Here is a 23,283-nt window from a genome sequence, read left to right as displayed (position 1 = left end):
TAGCTTAAACTAACCAAGGTAGGTGGCATGTCAAACTTGATATCAATTTTGAGTTTACTTATAACAGGTAGAAACATAGAGATAAATTGATGTATGTGAAAGGGTACAAGGACAATAAGTAATGTGATACCACTTGAGTACAATAGGTGCACCAGATTTCTCATCTGGTAATAAGGTGCACACAGATTACTATAGAGACTAATGAATACTTGTGAGAGATTGCTAGGTAAAAATCTCCTCAAGGGGTTTAGGTAATATAAACCAGGAGATAGAAGCATAAATGGTTTATAACTGTCATCTAAACTACAGAATGAGATTAACCCGTAGGCTGCCAGCAAATCCAAGCAAACTCCAAACTCCCTGGTCTTTGAAGCTGAAACAAATACAAACATTATTGTGTAATAAAGCTACTAATTTGTCAGCAGTGTCTTTGTTATTGTAGTATTTACAGCATTTAAACAATTTTAAATACCAATCAAAATTGAGACTTTACATCAGCTTCCCCTGCCTTCCCTTTTCCTATTTCTCTTGGTTTTTTTTATCATTTTAAGTTTGCTTTGACTTTTTCTATCTACTTGATCTTACTTTGTTTTATATCTTTTTATTTATGTTCTTATCTCTATCTCCTGGGGCTCATTGTCCGTTGTGGAGTTAGGAGCCAAAAGCAAAAGAACTGGCCTTGGATTGGCTTAGTTGTCTACACAGTTTAGATTGCAGACATGATCAGTTCTATCTATTTTCTTCATACCAAATGGACATATGAACATACGAATTAGGAGCAGGAGTAGTCCACTCAGCCCCTCGAGCCTGTTCCGCCATTCAACAAGATCATGACTGCTCTGATTGTAACCTCGACTCCACGTTCAATTCATCCAGTTGCTTATCAAGAATCTACCTCTGCCTTAAAAATATTTAAAGACTCTGCTTCCACTGCCTTTTGAGGAAGAGAATTCCAAAGACTCTCAGCACTCCGAAAGAAAAAATTTCACCTCATCTCTGTCTTAAATGGGCGACCCCTTATTTTTAAACAATGTTACGACTGAGGCGGGGGAAGTGCACTGTCTTTCTCTAGTTCCACTTCTCCACAGGTCACAACATATAGTTAAATATTTCCCAGTTTCCGATATGGTCAATCATATACACCAACCAGATTTCTTTAATAAACAACAAAATTATCAGTTTATTATAAAACAAGACATCCAGTAAAGATGCAAAGAATTAACACACAGTTTGAAAAAAGAATGCAAATAGATATTCCTTTTTAGGTACCCAACACACACGCTCACAAACACACCGGTTAAAAATACAAAGTAAAAAGGTTTTCTCTGCAGAGATACACTTTACACAAAGTCCAAAAAAAATACTTTGGCCAAATACTTGTTAATTCTTGAAGAAAACAGAGAAGATATGGAAGGATATCAGTTGTCCTTTGGACTGACATCCAGGGACATGGAGACGGGTCACTGGGATCATTTCAGAAACAGTTTGTTCTGGAGATGTCAAGAAATAGTCTAGTCGGAGTTCCAGGAGAAATGCGGCATCAGGGGTTTCAACTATCACACTGGATTTGCGGGGTTCTTTAGAGAGGTGGAGAAAGATGCGCTGGGTGTTTCTTTCAGCAGGCTACAAACCCAACTGCCTTCAAAACAGTCCACACCCCAACAAGTCAAAACCTCTTGACCACCATAAATCTTGACATGTCACTTCTCTGTAAACAACTCTCCTGTCTAACAAAGTTTCTGTTGTTTATTTAGCTTAAGGCATGTGACATCTAGTAAAGGTTGTTTTTAAACACAAAGCTCAATTGTTTTCCCAGTGACCCTCATTAAAAAAAAATCACATCCATGGAATCATTTCAGTTTTCCAAATGAACCAGTGTCCATAATCGTTAACACAAGTTCTCAAAACACTTTAAGCATGGAGCACCTTCATAACAATAGTGACCCCTAGTTCTAGATTCTCCCACAAGGGGAAACATCCTTTTTACATCCACCCTGTCAAGACCCCTCAGGATCTTATATATTTCCATCAAGTCGCCTCTTACTCTTCTAAACTCCAGTGGTTAAATGCCGAGCCTGTCCAACCTTTCCTCATAAGACAACCTGCCCATTCTAGGCATTAGTCTAGTAAACTTTCTCTGAACTGCTTCCAACACATTTACATCCTTCCTTAAATAAGGAGACCAATACTGTACACAGTACTCCAGATGTGGTCTCACCAATGTCCCAATGCCCTGTATAACTGAAGCATAACGCCCTACTTTTGTATTCAATTCCCCTCACAATAAGCGATAACATTCTATTATCTTTCCTAATTACCTGCTGTACCTGCATACTAATCTTTTGTGATTCATGCACCCAGATCCCTCTGCATCTCAGAGCTCTGAAATCTCTCACCATTTATATAGTATACTTTTTTTATTCTTCCTGCCAAAATGGACAATTTCACATTTTTCCACATTATACGCCATTTGCCAGATCTTTGCCCACTCACTTAACCTATCTATATCCCTCTGTAGACTCTTTATGTCCTCTTCATAACTTACTTTCCTAACTATCTTTGTATCAAGTAGACCATCTTTACTGCTTGGTCAGATATCTTACTGACTCTACATGCAAGACAGCTTCGCACTAGTGCAGTAAGGGTTAAAGCCAACACCTCACTCTAGAAAGTCTATTATTTTTTTTTAGAGATACAGCACTGAAGCAGGCCCTTCAGCCTGCTGAGTCTGTGCTGACCATCACTGATACCAGACCCACCGGCCGTCCATGTCTCTGCTTTAAAGACGTCTGCAAACGCGACATGACGTCCTGTGACATTGATCACAAGTCGTGGGAGTCAGTTGCCAGCGTTCGCCAGAGCTGGCGGGCAGCCATAAAGGCGGGGCTAAAGTGTGGCGAGTCGAAGAGACTTAGCAGTTGGCAGGAAAAAAGACAAAAGCGCAAGGGCAGAGCCAACTGTGTAACAGCCCCAACAAACAAATTTTTCTGCAGTACCTGTGGAAGAGCCTGTCACTCTAGAATTGGCCTTTATAGCCACTCCAGGTGCTGCTCCACACACCACTGACCACCTCCAGGCGCTTACCCATTGTCTCTCGAGATAAGGAGGCCAAAGAAGACATTAATCCCATTACCCTCTCACATCCCCACCTTCCCTCAATTCCCCTACCACCTACTTATACTAGGGGCAATTTATAATGGCCAATTTACCTATCAACCTGCAAGTCTTTGGCTGTGGGAGGAAACCAGAGCACCCGGTGAAAACCCACGCAATCACAGGGAGAACTTGCAAACTCCGCACAGGCAGTACCCAGAACCAAACCCGGGTTGCTGGAGCTGTGAGGCTGTGGTGTTAACCACTGCGTCACTGTGCCGCCCACTATGCCGCCCATATCATATGCATTTTTTCTAGAATGATACCGGGGATGAGGGACTTAAGATATTTGGAGGGATTAGAGAAAATTGTTCTCCTTAGAGCAGAGATTGTTAAGAGGAGATTTAATAGACTAGATCGGGACAAACTGTTTCCACTGGCAGGAAGGCCAGAGATAATAAGCAAACAATCCAGAGATGAGATGAGGAGACACTTTTTTACACAGCTAGTTGTTATGATCTGGAATGCACTGCCTGAAAGGGTGGTGGAAACAGATTCAATGGAAACTTGCAAAAGAGAATTGGATAAATAATTAAAGGGGAACAATTTGAAGATCTATGGGGAAAGAGCAGGGGAGTGGGACTAAATGGATAACTCTTTCAAAGAGTAATCACAGGCACAAAGGGCCAAATAGCCTCCTTCTGTGCTGTATGATTCGATGATTCTATATACATAATTGCAGATGTGGCTCGCTTCAGTTTTGGATCCGTGTTTTGTCCAGCACAACACCCGACAATGCTGAGGCCTACAACTGTAAAACATTGCGTCATTGGTGATCATTGATATTTCCAATATAATAACTGTGTCATAGAGTCATACAGTTATACTGCACAGAAACAGGCCCTTCAGTCCATCGTGTCTGTGTAGGCCATCAAGCAACTAACTATTCTAATCCCATTTTCCAGCACTTGGCCCGTAGCCTTGTATGCTATGGCGTTTCGTGTGCTCATCTAAATACTTCTTAAATGTTGTGAGGGTTCCTGCCTCTACCACATCTTCAGGCAGTGCGTTCCAGATTCCAACCACCCTCTGGGTGAAAATTTTTTTCCTCAAATCCCCTCTAAACCTCCTGCTCCTTACCTTAAATCTATGCCCCCTGGTTATTGACCCCTCCACTAAGGGAAAAGTTTCTTCCTATCTAACCTATTAATGCCCCTCATAATTTTGTATACCTCAATCATATCTCCCCTCAGCCTTTTCTGTTCGAAGGAAAACAACCCTAGCCTTCACAACTTACAGTCTCTCTCCATAGCTGAAATGCTCCAGCCCAGGCATCATCCTGGTGAATCTCCTCTGCACCCTCTCCAGTGCAATCACATCCTTCCTATAGTGTGGTGCCCAGAACTGTACACAGTACTCCAGCTGTGGCCTAACTAACGTTTTATACAGCTCCATCATAACCTCCCTGCTCTTATATTCTACGCCTCGGCTAATAAAGGCAAGTGTCCCATATACCTTCCTAACCACCTTATCTACCTGTTTTACTGCCTTCAGTGTTCTTTGGACAAGTACACCAAGGTCGCTCTGACCCTCTGTACTTCCTCAGGTCCTACCATCCATTGTATACTCCCTTGCCTTTTTAGTCCTCCCAAAATGCATCACGTCACACTTCTCAGGATTAAATTCCATTTGCCACTGCTCCGCCCATCTTACCAGCCCATCTATATCATCCTGTAATCTAAGGCTTTCTTCCTCACTAATTACGACACCTCCAATTTTCATGTCATCTGCAAACTTATTGATCATACCTCCTATATTCACGTCTAAATCATTAATGTACACTACAAACAGCAAGGGTCCCAGCACCGATCCCTGTGGTACGCCATTGGTCACAGGCTTCCACTCGCAAAAACAACCCTCGACCATTACCCTCTGCCTTCTGCCACTAAGCCAATTTTAGATCCAATTTGCCAAATTGCCCTGGATCCCATGGGCTCTTACCTTCTTAACTAATCTCCCATGTGGGACCTTATCAAAAGCCTTACTGAAGTCCATATAGACTACATCAACTGCTTTACCCTTATCTACACATTTTGTCACCTCCTCGAAAAATTCAATCAAGTTAGTCAGACACAATCTCCCCCAGACAAAGACATGCTGACTATCCCTGATTAATCCCTGCCTCTCCAAGTGGAGATTAATCCTGTTCCTCAGAGTTTTTTCTGATATTTTCCCTACCACTGATGTTAGACTCATCAGCATGTAATTACCTGGTTTATCCCTGCTACCCTTCTTAAAAAATGATACCGCATTCACTGTCCTCCAGTCCTCTGGTACCTCTCATGTTGCCAGAGAGGATTTGAAAATTTGTGTCAGAAACCCTGATATCTCTTCCCTTGCCTCACACAACAGCCTGGGATACACCTCATCTGGGCCTGGGGATTTATCCACTTTTAAGCTCGCTAAAACAGCTAATCCTTCCTCCCTTTCAATGCTAATATGTTCAAGTATATCACAGTCCCCCTCCCTGATCTCTACACTGACATCGTCCTTCTCCATAGTGAACACAGATGAAAAGTAATCATTTAAAATCTCACCTATGTCCTCCGGCTCCACACACAGATTGCCACTTTGGTCCCTAATGGGCCCTACTCTTTCCCTGGTTATCCTCTTGCCCTTAATATACTTATAAAACACCTTAGGATTTTCATTTATCTTGCCTGCCAGTGTTTTTTCATGTCTCCTCTTTGCTCTCCTAATTACTTTTTTAAGTACCCCCCCTACACTTTCTATACTCCTCTAGGGCCTCCGCTGTTTTCAGCGCTCTGAATCTGCCATAAGCCTCCTTTTTTTTCCTGATCCAATCCTCTATATCCCTTGACATCCAGGGTTCCCTGGGCTTGTTGGTCCTACCCTTCACCTTAATGGGTACTTGTTGGCTCTGAACTCTCACTATTTGCTCTTTGAATGACTCCCACTGATCTGATGTTGACCTTCCTACAAGTAGCTGTTCCCAGTCCATTTTGGCCAGATCCTGTTTTATCATCTTAAAATCGGCCTTCCCCCAATTCAGTACCTTGATTTTCGGTCCATCTTTGTCCTTTTCCATAACTACCTTAAATCTTACAGAGTTATGGTCACTATCCCTGAAATGTTCCCCCACTGACACTTTTACCACTTGTCCGGCTCCATTCCTTAGGATTAGGTCCAGTATTGCCCCTTCTTTTGTAGGACTATCTACGTACTGGCTCAAAAAGCTTTCCTGTATGCATTTTAAGAATTCTGCCCCCTTTAAGCCTTTTGCACTAAGACTATCCCAGTTGATACTGGGGAAGTGTGGTTGTTAAGTCATTACCGATAGTTAACTATGGGGAAAAAACATTGTCAGTAGTTTCTATATTCGAATGAATTTGATAAGAAGTCATAGAATAGATAAGGGATTGTTGAAAAACCATTCAACTATTAAATAAAAATCTGCAAATGCTGGAAGGTGGAAACAAAAGCAGAAAATGTTGGAACAAGTTGGTCAGAATCGAAGGCAGGGTAAGATTTCACGTGAAATCCTTCTTTAGAACTGAAAACTGAGAGATAAGTATTGTAGTAGAATTGAACAAAAATAGAAAGGGGAACAACAAAAAGACACGTGCCCGATCACAGAGAGTGAGTTAATGGGTCAAATGACTCGCAATCTGGTTAAATGAACTGTGGGGGATTGTTAGATAATAGAAGAGATGATCTTAATGAGACAATGAATGATGTTAAATAAAAACAAGGAACATGCAATTAGCAAAGATGATGAGAAAGACTAAAGGAAGACTTGCATTTATATAGCACCTTTCACAACCTCATGACGTCCCAAAGTGTTTTACAGCCAATGAAGGAATTTTTTTGTACTGTAGTCTCTGTTGTAATGTGTAAATGCTGCAGCAAATTTGTGTTCAGCAAAGTCCCGTAAACAGCAAACATAACGACCAGATAATTGTTTGGAGGTACTGATTGAGGTTTGGTTGTTGGCCATGACACCAAGGATAATTTCCCTGCCCTTCCTCCAAATAGTGCCATGGGATCTTTTACATCCACCTGAGGGAGATGAGAGGGTCTTGGTTTAAACATCTCATTCGAAAGACAGCCACTCCAACATTATAGCACCTCCTCAGTACTATGCTAGCGTATCGCTTGGATTTTGCACTCAAGTCTTCAGAGTGGGACTTGAACCCACAACTGTCTGACTCAGAGAACTGAACCACGGCTAAAGTTTGTTAAAGTCCCCTCCAAAAAAAAATTGTAAAGAATCAGGGCCAAATGAAATGCTGGAAAACAATGGTTACATCAGTCTGAAAAGGAGAAAAATCAGGCCCGCTGGCCGGGGGCACAGATCCCAAACCCAACACCAGAAATGTAATCTGATAAACAGCCTACGCCCACAATACTAACCTGCCTCCCAACTTGGCCAGACACTAATCAACAATAGGAGACAGTGGCCTAGTGGTAATGTCACTGAGCTAGTAATCCAGAGATCCAGGCTAATGTTCTTGGGACATGGATTCAAATCCCACCATGGCAGCTGGTGGAGTTTAAATTCAATTAATTAATAGATTCAACTAATTAGTAAAAAAAACTAGAATTGAAAGCTAGTCTCAGTAATGGTGCCATGAAACCATCATCAATTGTCATAAAAACCCATCTGTTCACTAATGTCTGTTAGGGAAGGAAATCAGCTGTCCTTACTTGGTCTGGCCTACATGATACTGCAGACCCACAGCAATGTGGTTGACTCTTAACTGTCCTCTGAAATGGCCTAGCAAGTCATTCAGTTGTCGAGGGCAATTAGAGAATGGATAACAACTGCTGGCCTTGCCAGTGATGTCCACATTCCATGAAAGAATAAAAAAAATTGATTCCCTATCATCTGCTGCTGCAAAATCAAATGGGTAATTATAGTCAAGGTCTGAAGTTAATAAAGATGGTATTCAGATCAGAGGGAAGTAAATGCCCTGGGGAAAGGGGAGTTACCACTTCTACAGCTTGCCTTGAGCTTGGTTGTCACAGGGTAGGAGGCCAAAGACAAAGTTGGAAAGGGAAGGAGATTTAAAGCAATGTCATACTTTGGACGCAGAAGTCTTCAGCAGAGTAAGTGGGGCTGTCATTAATCAAAGAAGTAGTATTTTCTTGTTGAAATGGCCTTTTTCTGTTCCTAAAATTCTTTATGTACCTAGCATTTCTTTGATTTTGGGGATCTGATAACATTAATAAATAGCTTCAGTTCCTCTCATTGTTTAGGACACTAATTATTCATTGTGTTGAACTCCTCTTAGTTGTCTATGCAACTGACTAACCACATGAAAGGATATCCCTTAAATCATGGGGGTAGATTTTCAACTAGCCACCAAGGTGTAAAACCGGTGGTGGGGATTGGCTGCCAGGATTGAAAATCGGTGGCCAATCCGCAGTGCTTGCGGCAAATTGGAAAACTACCCTAATTGTATTAGTCTTGTGTCTGGCATGCATCCACGTCCATCACACTTCAGATGTCACACTTTATGGTGCCATACTTTGCTACAGATTCAAAACAGTCTATAAAAAGTGTAAAAAGAAAAGCAAAGCCAAACATTTCCTGCTGAGCTTCTGAACTTGGGGACAAGCCAGGAATTTACTAGTACTTGCCAATTCACAGAGAAATAATTACATTGTGCATTACTTGCTATATCACCCTTGCCCTTATAAAATAGTAGAACCCTTTGAATTAATATAAGCAACGCCGCACCAGATCCACAAATACTTCTTGGTCTCAGCCATGGTTCAGTGGTAGAACTCTTGTCTCTGAGTCAGCTGATGAAGGTTATGCTCCTCTCCAGAGACGTCAACGAATAGGGCGGCACAGTGGCGCAGTGGTTAGTACCGCAGCTTCACAGCTCCAGAGACCTGGGTTCAATTCTGGGTACTGCCTGTGTGGAGTTTGCAAGTTCTCCCTGTGACTGTGTGGGTTTTCGCCGGGTGCTCCGGTTTCCTCCCACTGCCAAAGACTTGCAGCTGATAGGTAAATTGGCCATTGTAAATTGCCCCTAGTGTAGGTAGGTGGTAGGAAATATGGGATTACTGTAGGGTTAGTATAAATGGGTGTTGTTGGTCGGCACAGACTCAGTGGGCCGAAGGGCCTGTTTCAGTGCTGTATCTCTAAATAAATAAATAATATACGCTGACACTTCAATCCCTTACTGAGGAAGTGCTGCACTGTCAGAGGTGCTGCTCCTCAAATGAGGCTTTAAACTGATACCCCCAACCGCCTTCTTGGATGGAGGTAAAAGATCATTGGCACTTTTTGAAGAATAGGGAAGGTGTGCTGGTGAACATTTATCCTTAAACCAACACCACCAGAAACTGATTATCTGGTTATTTATCTCATTGCTCTTTGTTGGGTTGGACTTGCTGGACTGAATTTAGTGGAGGCTTTGGGGTCCTGACGATGGGCTGAAAAGGCTAGGGGAACCCCACCTCTGTCCTCCGGAGCCCCCTTGATGTTATTCAATGGCGCTCGGGCAATTAACTGCCCAGCACCGGGGTCCCCATCCCTTTAAGGACGGGGATGCAGCATCCCAGAGCTACAGGCCAATCTGAGGGCCAGCAGCTCAGTAGCATCAGCAGTGCAATTGGGAGTGGAGGCCACTGTCGGTACTACACCAGGCCAGGTACCAGTACCGGAGTGCCAGACCCCAGGTAAGTGAGCCCCGGCAAGAGGGGAAGGGTGGTCTTTGAGGGCGGAAGGTTAGCAGAGAGGCAGACCTTGCCAGCGGAGGCCCTCCATGGGCTACAAATTTCCCACTGAGGAGGTCCCCCCCAAAGCCTGCAGGGAGGCTGCCTTGTTTTACTGGGCAACCTCCCCCCCGTGGCGGAGACCCAACTGACTGTTGGTTTCATTCCAGCGGTGGCAGGCAGAGGCCCTAAAGTGGCTGCTGATTGATCACTTATGGATCTCAATTGGCTTCTGTGTGGGAAGGCTGTCCTCGATCTTTCCCATCCCTGATTTAATTGCAGTGTGACTGGAAGGCGACAGCCCCTCTGCCTCCCCCCCACTTCCATTGCGATTCTATGGGCCCCCCGCATCTTAGCCTGTCTCCCAGGGGCCCATTATATTCCGCCCACTGGGTGTAGATCAGTTGTTGTGTTTACTACAATACAATGGTAACTATATGCAAAAAAAAACTTCATTGGTTGTAAAGCATTTTGGAATGTCCCGAGGTTGTGAAAGGTGCCTCTTAATTGACCCCAGGATGTGATTATCCTCTAATCAATTAAAACATAAGACTGTTTACATCAATTACACTTCGTGGCCTTCATTCACACAAATAGCAGCAGAATAATACATTCTGTATTACCTGATATAATGCCCCAGTGCTTGTTACATGGCCTATCCCTTCAAATTAATATAAGTAATGTCACAGCAGATCCACAAGTGCTCTTAATAAACTGAATAGAATCTTTACGATAGTAAACATTTTTACTTTGGAAAAGAAGTGCTGTTGAAGGCCTAGTTGAAGGTAAAATTAGGATTGATCTTGTTTCATGGATTTAACTTAATTCTCACAGGTGGCATGATGTGCTTGCTGGCTGCACACATTAGATGTTTGAGAAGCTGTCCCTCTCCCCTTCAAATCTGCTGTCATCACCCCTCTCCTTAGAAAAAAACCACCCTTGACCCCTCTGCCTTTTCAAACTACTGCTCCACCTCCAATCTCTCTTTTCTCTCCAAAGTCCTTGAATGTGTTGTCCCATCCCAAATCTGTGCCCATTGTTCCCAGAACCCCATGTGTGAACCCCTCCTATCAGGTTTCCCCCCGCCACAACTGTAAGTGGCCCTTATCAAAGTCACAAATGACATCCTATGTGACTGTGATAAAGGTAAACTCTCCCTTCTTGTTCTTCTTAACCTGCCTGCAGACTTTGATGTGGTTGACCACACCATTCTCCTTCAACACCTCTCCACTGTCGCCCAGCTCTGTGGGACTGCACTCACCTGGTTCCTTCTTACTATCCAGTCGCAGGCAGAGAATCACCTGCAATGGCTTCTCTTCCAACTCCTGCACCATTATCTCTGGACTGCCGAGAACCTACCCTTGGCTCCCTTCTAATTCTCAACTACATGCTGCTCCTTGGTGACATCATCTGAAAGCACAACACCAGGTTCCACATGTATACTGACAACACCCATCTCTATCTCACCTCCTCCTTCAATGCCGCCACTGCCTCTGATTTGTCACGCTGCTTGTCCAACATCCAGTATTGGATGAGCAGAAATGTCCTTTGATTAAGTATTGGGAAGACTGAACTACTGTTTTCGGCCCTTCGTGCTCGTTGAACTACATTGACTTCCGTCTGACACAGCTCGATTTTAAAACTCACCCTTGTTTTCAAATCACTCCATGACCTTACCCCTCTTTAACCTGCTCCAGCCTTACAACCCTCCAAGATATCTGCACTCCTCCAATTCTGGCCTCTTGTGCATCCCCAATTTTCTTTGCTCCACCGTGGCCATGCTTCCAGCTGTCTAGCCCATAAGCTCTGGAATTACCTTCCCAAACTTTTTTGCTCCTTTATCTCTTTCTCCTTCTTTAAACCTTCCTCTCTTGACCAAGTTTTGGGCCACCTGTCTTAATATCTTCTTGAGAAATGCTGAAAATAGAGACATGTTGTCGAAGCTTTTCATCTTGTACTCCTCAGGACAATATGCAAGAATAACCAATGAAAGGGAAAACAATAACAACAACAACAACCAGTGCGATGCTAGTTATCTAGGTCGTATGTCTCAAAGACTGGCAGATTGTATCAAACAACATGTCCCTTCCGCTGTTCGCAATGGGCAAGGTACAGGCCGTACCCAACCAGCTTGTGCTGGCAAAACTCAAAACACAGGCCGGGATTTTACCCTTAGCGGATGGGAGCCAGCCACCAACTGAAACATCGGTGGTGAACCCGCTTCCGGCTGGCCTGGGGATCCGACCCGTATTTTGCGGGTCCCCGGGCTATAATTGCTCTGAGGCGGGACTTCCACCAGCTTGAGGCAGGAAGTCCCGCCTAATGGAGCTGCCAGCCAATCAGCGGGCCGGCAGCTCTCTGTCTCAGCAGTGCCACCAGGAGCGGTGGCCGCTGCTGGGATAGCAGCCCAGCCTGCAGAAGATGATGACGGGGTGCCCTGGACCGAAGGTAAGTTTTTGTTGCCTCGCCAGGGGTGATCGCTTGGGCCCCAGCGAGGCAAGGGTGGTCAATTGGGGGGACTGGGTATAAGGGGACGTGTTGGGTGTTGGGGGTGGTTGGGGCAGCGGGGGTGACCCTCCATGGGGCACAGAGTGCCTGATTATGAGTGCCCCCCAGGCCGTCAGTGAGCCGCCTGCTTTTGTCAGGCGACTTTTCTTGGGTGTAGGATGCCCGCGTGCCATGCATAAAATCCGCATGGAGGCAGGGTAAGGCCCTTAAGTGGCCATTGATTGGCCTGGGTCGGACGGCCTGTTTTTAGTGGCTGCCGCCCTGCATAAAGTAGTGGCGGAGGTGGGAGCGGGTCGGGAAGGGCATCCAGAACCTCCTGCTCCATTTTATGCCATTCCCCCTCACCACCATCCTGCTCTTTGGGGGGCGGGTAAAATTCAGCCCACAGTGACCTGACATTAGATGTGATTCCGCGATTGGACAACATTTGCTAAATAATCTGCAGTGTGCTAAGAATTATGCCGACAGCCATTTTAAGATTGTCAGTAGGACTCACAGTGTGGCGCATTTGCGTGTACTGGAAGCTACATATATTAATACACGGGGCCCTGTTCTTTGCAGACAGAAAGAACATGTATGCACATTGTGCCTGTTTCAGCTGAACAAAATAAGTGACAGCCATTCGCTGATTCATTCCTCAGGACAATGCTTTGACAAATCAGTTTGAATTTCAAACAAAGCTTGGTAGTTAACAGTCAGTCACCGTAAACTGGTGCATTTTCCATCGCAACATCTCTACCAGAGTTCACTTGCTAACCAATCAGCACTCTCTTCTCATGCAGTATAAGTTGTTGTTTTCCCTTACATTGTTTATTCTTGCAGATTGTCCTGATGAGTGCAAGACGAAAAGCTTCGACAACATGTCTCTATTTTCAGCAAGTCTCAAATTCTGTACTACCAGCGACTATTAATATCTTCTTATGTGACTCAGTGTTAAATTTTGTTTGATAATGCTTCGTGTAAGTGCCTTGAGACATTTTACCATGTTAGATGTTTTATATAAAGGTAAGTTGTTGTTTTTTGTTATTGTAGTATTGTGCACTCGCTCCTGGTGAGGAACCATAGGCTCCACTTAGTCTCACAAGTTCAGAGTCTCACAGTGGTTGTTTTTGTTTCTCTGTCTGTGATCGTTCATTTTGGTCTGAAAACAGTGGTAAGGGCTCCCTTTGTACGAAAGTATCTTTATAACACCCAAGCTTCGTTCTGCACACACTAGGTGTGATTTATTTTAACTTGAAGATATCTTTCTCTCCCTGCTACCTGTCTCTACCTGCCTCATGGACCATTCTTTCTTGGGTTCTCTCTCCCTCCGCTTGAGAGAAACATGGGCATCGGCTTGGGCCTTCCTGATTGTGATTTGCCTCAGAGTGTGATGTATTCTGGGCGTGAACCCATGTTCAACCTAGCCAACTAATTCAATAGAAAGCCAAGCTGGTACATCAACTGAACTTAGTTGGTTGACAAGAAGTAAAAGGAAAATGAATTTTACCTCAATGTCAGAAAATAAATTATTGCTTGATGAAGTGACAATTTAGCATCAATCTTTTATAAGTTAGAATATTCATGCTTGCTTTTTTTATTCTTTCATGGGATGTGGGCATCGCTGGCTAGGCCAGCATTTATTGCTCATTCTTAATTAGCCTTGAGAAGGTGGTGGTGTGCTGCCTTCTTGAACCGCCGCTGTCCATGTGGTGCAGGTACACCCACAGTGCTTTTAGGAAGAGAGTTCCAGGATTTTGACCCAGTGACAGTGAAGGAACGGCGATACAATTTCAAGTCAGGATGGTGTGTGGCTTGGAGAGGAACTTGCAGGTGGTGGTGTTCACATGCATCTGCTGCCACTGTCCTTCTAGGTGGTAGAGGTTGTGGGTTTGGAAGATGCTGTCGAAGGAGCCTTGCTGAGCTGCTGCAGTGCATCTTGTAGATGGTATACACTGCTGCCACTGTGCGTCGGTGGTGGAGGAAATGAATGTTGAAGGTGGATGGGGCGTTAATCAAGCGAGTGCTTTGTCCTGGATGGTGTTGAGCTTCTTGAGTATTGATGGAGCTGCACCCATCCAGGCAAGTGGAGAGTATTCCATCACGTTCCTGACTTGTGACTTGTAGATGGTGGGCATGCACTAGGGATACAGGAGGTGACTTACTCGCTGCAGAATTCCCGCCCTCTGACTTGCTCTTGTAGCCACACTTTTTATGTGGCTGGTCCAGTTCAGTTTCTGATCAATGGTAATCCCCGGATGTTGATGGTGGGGATCCAGAGATGGTAATGCCATTGAATGTCAAGATGAGGTGGTTAGATTCTCTCGTGTTTGAGATGATCATTGCCTGGCACTTGTGTGGCGCGAATGTTACTTGATGTATGCTAACCCAAATAACTTTAGGGAAATTAAGATGTGCACAGTGGGTGTTAATGATCTGAAACTCGCTGCACACAAGGGTGGTAAAAGCGGAGACCATCAGTGACTTCAAGAGGACGTTGGATGGCCACTTGAGAGAAATAGACTTGCAGGGCTATGGGGATTGAGCCGGGAAGTGGGACTGACAGCATAGCTCCATGGAGAACCGGTATGTACTCGATGGGCTGAATGGCCTCCTTCTGTGCCATAAATTACTCTATGATTCTATAAGATGTACCTAGTACTGTCCTTATGCCCAAAAGAACTAACCTAATTTTCAGCGTCTCCTCAAAAGCTTGTAAACGAGCACAATTAGCAGAAATTCCCAACGGTGATTAATTCGATCGGGGGGTGTGGGCAGTTCTCTAGATGGGATAGGCTTCCAGCGCGATTTTTAAAATCTATTGCAAAGATAGCGGAAACTCGATTTGCTCTGGATATAATTTGTGCTTCAGGTTCTTAGATCTTCTGTACCCCTTTGCCTGATGATGGGTGAATTATACTGAAAAAAAACAGTTGAAACTCTAGACCCTCAGCTTTTCCTATTCTGTTCCAGATCATTTTGATTGCAGGAATCTTTTCCTCCGAGATCCAGTTTGAACGGATTAATCCGAAGCATGTACCTACATCAGTTTTATGATTAAAACTTTTACAGCTGGCAAGCAACTGCAGTATTTCCCATTTCAAAGGTGTCATATCTGAAAGCGTGGCATCAGAAGTACTGTACTTCAGGTCATTAGATGTTCAAATGGCTTGTAAGGCAAAAATATTAGGATTGTCTCAAATAACCTCTTATCTGTTAGTAATCAAATGTTTGACCATATTAACTAATCAGAAAGCCTATATATCTAGAAATAATTGCTCCAAGTTCCTTTTGGGCTTCTTGACCCACTGAGGGCATTACTGGGGCAAATTGGGAGCTAACAAGAGTGGAAATTGATGCAGGCCCAGTTATGTTGGAGATTCCTCATGCAGTGGGACTAGCAGCCTCTTGTGTCCACTCTCTTTCCAGATGATATCAGAAAAGAGGAGACTGTCAGAATACTACCATTCGACAGTAGTCCCACCAGTTCCCACCTCTGGTTGTCGGCATGTAGCAGTACTTTAAGTTGGCAAGTCAAACTTGACAAGTCCAGTTTCTTGAACAAAAACTTGCATTTATGTAGTCTTATTAATATAGTAGTATCCCAAGGTGTTTCACAGGAGCGATTATCAAACAAAATTTGACTCTGAGCTATATAAAGGAATATTAGGACAATGACCAAAGCTTGGACAAAGACGTAGGCTTTAAGGAGAATCTTAAAGGAGGAAAGAGCTAGTGGGGTGGAGAAGTTTAGGATTCTTTAGGGCCTAGGCAGCTGAAGGCATGGCCGTCAATGATGGAGTGACGAAAATTGGGGATGCGCAAGAGGCCAGAGTTGAAGTAGTGCAGAGATCTTGGAGGGCTGTGATCGCACTGCATGAAGAAACTCCCACATAACTGGGCCTTGCCCCAATTTCCACCCCTTGGAGTGACAGTAGCTGGTCACAGAAATGTTTGTTGCTTAACGAGATCAGCCTCCTTCAGAGTTGCCTTCCCCTTCAGCCTGACCTACTAATGCTGGGCTTCAACAGCTGACCGATCCCCATCCCACTGAGGGGGTGCCCAGTGGGGCAGATACTGGCGTGGGCACCTGTCCACTTCATTTAAACTGCTTGCCACTGTGAATTCTGTTGGGGTCAGGCTCTTAAGTTGCCAGTGTAGAAGAAGCTTTGCTCTCGAATTGTTTTGGTGGTGGTGTTGGGACATGGATTCTTTTGTCCAACATTTCAACATAATAATCACAGAGGATATTAGAGTTCTTAACTAGAGATTGGTTATTTATGTTGCCAATCCCTGCAAGATGTTTTCTTTACATAGGCTTGCTGCCTGTATCTGTGTCCTGTGGCTTGTGCTGGGAAAGTTACCAAGGCTTTGGGTGCTGAGGTCTTTTAGCTGCTGAGAAAGGATTTAAGGATAGAGGGGTGAAGAAAAAACACATAATGTAGCGGCATCTGAATAACTACTACAGATTTATGAGGGAAAGTGTTAAACTTGCGATGGGGGTTAGCCACCAGTTATAGAAACAACCCAATTTTCATCTTCCTTAATTTTGACGAGAATGGGAATCCAGTGGTTCCTATAACAAGAGGATGATCCACAGTGACAGTTTTATGCCCTGGTGGCAAGTTAAAATTTACCATGGTAAAAAGGCATTTTACATGGTAACTAATTGAGAATATGAATCTTTGATTAGGTAATGATAAAAAAAGTTAGTTGAATCTTATGCATGTTTTATAAAGTGGTGAGTATGGAATGTTACAAATATTATATGTGCCAGGTCTGTATCAATAAGGTATGTTTTTTTTTTATAACAGTCATGTGATATATTTGCTGTATCACAGTGATGGGCGAACCCCTGTCACATGCTGAAGTGAATCCCACGTAAATATCAGAAATTACAGTCCAGATCTTGAACCATGAGCAATGCCATAGGTGTTCTATTCGCTCTCCATAAAGCGATCAGTGTTTTGAGTCAGTCTGATTTCTTGTTCAGGTTATAAGTTGTCAGTACCATTTTTGTAATTCTAACATTGGCAAATGATTCAAACAGCCATTCTTCATTGAACTTTGGTTGTGTATTTAGGGTGAAGGAGTCGTTAAGTTTTCTTTTCTTCCCCTTATTGCTGGTCTCCATACACTGTGCACCATCACTGGTTCATGAACGACATTCCTTCTCAGGTTCATGCCAATTACAAACTGAGTCATAAGGACTCCAAAACTGAGCTCTGGAGATTTCTCTCATTACATCACATTATTTCAAAATTATGAAGGGTTTTGATACAATAGGTGGAGAGAAACTCTTTCCACTGGCAGGAAGGTTGATAACTAGAGGATACAGATTCAAGGTAATTGGCAAAAAATGAAACAAGCGAGGTGAGTAGAAATGGTTTTATGGAGTGAGTTGTTATGATCTGGAATGTTCTGCCTGAGAAGGTGGTGGAAGCAGATTCAATAGTAACTTTCAAAAATGAATTGGATAAATACTCGAAAAGGAGACATTTGCAGGGCTAAAGGGAAAGTGCAGGGGAGTGGGACTAAATGGATAGTTCTTGTGAAGAGCTGGCACAGGCACAATGAGCTGAATGGTCTCCTGTGCTGTATGATTCCATGATGATTCTATTACAATTGATTCCTACACTTTGTATCTTGGTATCTAGCCTATTTATGTCTACACTAGAACTTCATTCTCGATCCTGCAAGCTTTCAATGTAACCACTTCTTTCTGAAAGGCAAATGATATAATATCCACTACCTTAACCTCATTCACTAGCTCAGTTACAGTCAAATGATTTCAAGGATTTCATTAAGCATGATCTCATATATCCGTGTGACTTCAATTTATTGCATTATGTTAAATATTCTTAAGGTACATCATTCACCGGATACTCCAGTGTGTAATGTACTACAGATGTCGAGTTAACACCACTTAATTCCTGGTTTTGACTTTTGTAAAAGTCAAAAACAATATTAATTATTTTCCAATCCTCTTGTGCCATCCTTTATCCATGAGCTTCACAGTATTTCCTTCCTTCTTTACCTGTTTATTTTTAAACACTCTAAAGCATTCTATCTTAGCCTGGTGCTTTAAAATCTTTACAAGGTCGTAAGCAGGATGAGGAAGGTCAATGCTCCCCAGCTGAGCTCATCCATTCAAAACAAAAAGGGCTAATTATATCTTCCACGACTCCAGTGGAAAGCCACAGTAACTGGGAATGCAGATTGGAGATTAGGGGTTAAGATGTTGAAGCATTTTTCCCCATTGACCACATTTTCCCCCACCATCCATGCTCCTCCACTCCACACTCCTCCCTGCACCCTTGCCAGAGCATGATACCATGGAAATAGTCCCATTAGAGCCTCCAACTGCTTCTAAAATGTTTCCAGGGTTTCAAGTTCTCCAATCTCTTGATGACCATAAATGAGCGGCTGGCCCTTGTTAGAAGCTGCCAACTATGGAAATACATCTTCTGTATTTTTATTATCAACTTTTAGAAATTTCCACCATCTGTGGTGAATACGGTTGTGAAAGAAAGTACTTAAAGATTTTGCAGTACTGCAAGCTCCCACACTACCACACCTCTCTTATCCTTCAAATACCTCACCTGCACTTTAACATTCTGGTGGCTGTGAAAACACCCTGAGAGTTCATTTCATTTCTTTTCACTGCCAACATCCTATTCCTGTGTCCTCTTTCTAAAGAATGGTTCTCCTTCTAGCATCTCCGACTTTGCCTGTGCATACTTTCTAATAACCCTATTCTGCTACGTAGTGTACTATGGACGTCATGGGGAAGATTTTAACTTAATCCTCCCTTCATGAAACTGATGGGGTGGGTGTAACATTGGTTTTAACACCTCACCCGCTTTTACTCTGCATTGAATTCAGCGGTGAGAATATTGGGCGGGTGTAAAAGTGGCGTGAATACCCAATCCGGTAAATTAGGTTAAAAAATGCTTTTAAGTGGCTGAGTGGGGAAGAAACAGATGAGGGTTTTTGCTGAATGCAAATAATAGGCTTTCCGTTTTCATTTTCTCTAACTGGAGAACGATGTGCTGCATTCTTTCTGTTAATAAGTCAGCCACTGTAGACCCCAAGGGCTGAGGCTCACTTGTGTAAAGCTGCTTGAATATACCTGCGATTAACTGCTTGGCAGACAGGTGTGTCTGGGTCAATGCCAGAGGTCGATTCATACACGCAACTTACTGTAACTGGACCTCTTAACAGTAAATACAAGAGTGAAGATAGGAGAATAGAATGAGCTCATAGGTAAACAGCTTGGGAGCTCATTTCCAGCATCGCTTCACATGAGTTCACCCATATTAAATATATTTGTTCATTTCATAAGCTATTTATTTGAGGTTGTTTCTCCTATTAAACTTGTGTTTGATCAGTGCGGTGGCATTAAGTATTCAAATGATGTGAACCTCATTGTGGGGATTTGGACAATTAAAATATTACTTACCTTGTAGGGTATACAATGGCATTGAGATGAAAGCCTTTTTTTTCTTCTTTTCTCTTCTTTTGGTGAGGAGTTTTGTCAAAATAAGATAAGTTCACGCTGGGGATTGAAGATATTCCATCTGGGGCTATTCAGTTACAGGTCAATTATACCTATAGTAGATGCAGATTAAAGTTTCTTCTCCTCTGCCCTAATCTCAGAAGAACATTCTTTACTGCACCAATGTGGCCATTTCTATTTTCCACACAGTCTATTGGAGAGGGACGTTGTCAATTCAGTGCCATTTAACAATGAAGCAGGGTGGTTGTTTTTTTTCCACTGAGGCTTAAGCCCAAAAGAGATGGGATTGAAACCGACATCCATCCCATTACTTTGAGTTGGCTTTGAACAATGATCCAAGAAGTGAAACTCAGTTCGCTCAATGGACCACCCATTTTACCAGCCCCTTGACGGGTGGGCCGTGGCACGGGGGCCCATAAAATTCAGCAGGGAGAGGCCCACTTGGATCCCTGATGTCGAGAAGGGCCCGCCACATATTACCGGCGGTGGGGTGAACCTTGGTGTGGCCCTTCCCCCGGCCACCTGGTGGCAGACCCTTCATCTTAATATTCAAATGAACAATAATGTGATGTAAATTAACTAACCTGCAGGCAGCGGATGTCCCATGCCGATTTTACGGCCGCCAAACGCAGCTCGCGCTCCTTCAGAACTCCGTACAGAGCTCCGAGGCGAGAACCTGGTGGGGAGTCGGGGAGGAATAAAATTGCTAGGGCAGGAGGGGTGGGGGAGCAGGGAAAACAATTTTTATTGGCTGTGGGGATAATGGGAAGGGGTTGAGGGTCAAAGGGAACAGATTTCGGGGGGAAAGTTCAGGATACTAATAAAAATTTATTTTGGGGGAAGAGGTCAATTAGTGTATAAATTACCCATTGTGGGGTGGGAGATGTGATTTACAATTGAAATAACATTTTTTTTATTTCCCAGAGATCGGGACCTTTAAGTTTTAAAATGTAACTGAAGGGCTTGAAGCCCTTTAAAAATGGCGCTGGCACTTGCACGGTGGCACCTGATGCCATTGCCGGGGTCACGGCAGCCGCCCCCGCCATGTCATCGGGGGAGGCCACTCCACCCCCTCTATTTAAATCAACCCCCGCGCGTAATATCGCGGGGGCTAAGTGGCGGTACTTCCATGTCAGAATGTCGCTGAGCTCAAAGTGCACTGCTGCAGAGCGCAGAGCGCCAATAAAATCCAGCCCCATACTTCCCCGCACCCCCTCTCAGCAATTCCAACCTTCCAGTAAAACAGCTCTAGTTAAACTCAGGACAATTGGGGGAGGGTGATCAAAGGAAACACCATACAGTGACTGAAGTCATACCTGACACAAAGGAAAATAGTGGGGGTTGTTGGAGCCCAGTCATTGGAGCACCAGGACATTGCTGCAGGAGTTTGTCAGGGAAGTGTCAGCAACTACCTTCAGCTGCTTCAGCAATGATCCTCCCTCCATCATAAGGTCAGCTAAAGCACTGTTTGCCAACAATTCCATGATGCAGCAGAACAACATCCAAGCTCCAAACTCGGATGAAAGGTCACAGACCTGAAACATTAATTCTGTTTCTCTCTCCATAGATGCTACCAGAGCTGCTGTGTATTTCCAGCACTTTCCGTTGTATTTGCGCTTTGGACGTATTTCCAATAAGTTGATCATGTAAAATATGCTGACACCTACCAGGACAGCAATCAGTCCAAAGTATTTTTGGTCATTCCCCCATTTGGAAATACCAACCTTTCTTCCATCGTAGCAGCAACCATTGCTAGCTTTGGGAGAAATTCAATAAATAGCCAGTAATTACACAAATTATTCAGAATGCCCTGGATTTCCAAATTTACAAGATTTTAAGAGTTTTACTTTATTGAAAGGTCACAATTTTAAAATAATTTCTAATTTTCTTGCTGGCTTAGCGGGTAAATGCATTAGCTGGTGTGGTAAGGAATTGCACAAAGCAGGTAGATCCCAGGTTTTAAATCCTATTTGTGTTCAGTTAGCTTATCTCACGTAGGGCAGTAATAGGGAAGCTACAGCTAAAGCAAAAGACTGCGGATGCTGAAAATCTGAAATTGAAACAGAAAATGCTGGAAATAATCAGCACGTCAAGCAGTGAGGAGAGAGGGATAGAGTTACTGTTTCAAGTTGATGGCCTTTCATCGGGGACACTATAGTTAACCTCAGTGTCTCTGATCTGGAAACAGGGAAAGCCAGGCTGGTTTCCTGCTCACCATTACTATCTGGTGACTCCTTCTGATAAGTGTGTGTGTGTGGCTTGATATTGGGTGAAAACAGGGCCTCTGAATTTCTTCAAGAGTTATTCCAATCTCTGGCTGTAACTTTAGCAGGAGATCAGTGGAACCCCCCCCCCCCCCACCAAAAACACTCAGATAAAAACATCCATTTCCATTGTTTCCCGGGGGCCGTATCAATTCTCCTCCAATGTTACAACAGGAGATCAGAACAATCCCTGCGGAAATTCAGGGCTAGAATCAGTCTTGTGTAAGATGCTGCCCATTGTCCAACAGTTATCAACACTTGCGCAGAGTGACAGGTCAAGGACAACCACTTGAGTAAAGTGTTGGAGGACTAATGGCACACATCAAACTAAATCACAGCATCAATCAGCACCTTGGCTTTGGCTGAGGAGTTAAACCGAAGCCCAGTCAACCATCCCCAGTGGATGTAAAGGATCCCGTGATACTATTCAAAGAGCCGGGGAGTGCTCCCTGTTGTCCTGGCCAATATTATCCATCAATCAACACGTAAAAACATATAATCTGTTCATTATTACATTGCTGTTTGTGGGATCTTGTTGTGCACAAATTGGCTGCTACATTTCCTACATTCCAACAGCAATTACACTTCAATACTTCTTAATTGGCTGTAAAGCACTTTGGGACATTCTGAGGCTGTGAAAAACAATACAAGTCTTTCAATTCTTTCTTTCAGGTGTCACAAAAATGCCACTTTTTAAAAATTTGACTTCAACATCAACATTTATTATGGCGTTATCAGCACTTGGACTTAATTTCTGCATTTTAGATGTTGAAGATTCGTGTTGGGAAAATTTGAAGCCAATGTAAAATTTGCAAATATGAACTGTATTCCCAGAGAAACCAACCAATTGTAGAGCCCTCATTGTTGCTCTGGCTGAGATTAGCTTTGATCCCAAACTTTTGGTGTTCCATATCTCATCAATAGGGTGCTCAAGCATTCTTTATAATTGTTCTATTCACTAGCTTTAAAACTGAGTGGTCTGACTAGGCCATTTCATAAGGGGTAAGAGTCAGCCACATAGTGTAGGACTGGATTCACATATAGGCCAGCCAAGTAGGTGTGACAGGTTCCTTTCCCCAGTTCTATTTTTAATTACAATCCAGCAGCTTTCACACTCATTTTTTCTGGTGCCAATCAACAAATGACTAGATTTATTGAATTCAGTTTCAC

The sequence above is a fragment of the Heterodontus francisci genome, chromosome 25 (assembly GCF_036365525.1).
Source record: "Heterodontus francisci isolate sHetFra1 chromosome 25, sHetFra1.hap1, whole genome shotgun sequence".
NCBI lineage: Eukaryota > Metazoa > Chordata > Chondrichthyes > Heterodontiformes > Heterodontidae > Heterodontus > Heterodontus francisci.
Note: the sequence above shows the minus strand (reverse complement) of the source record.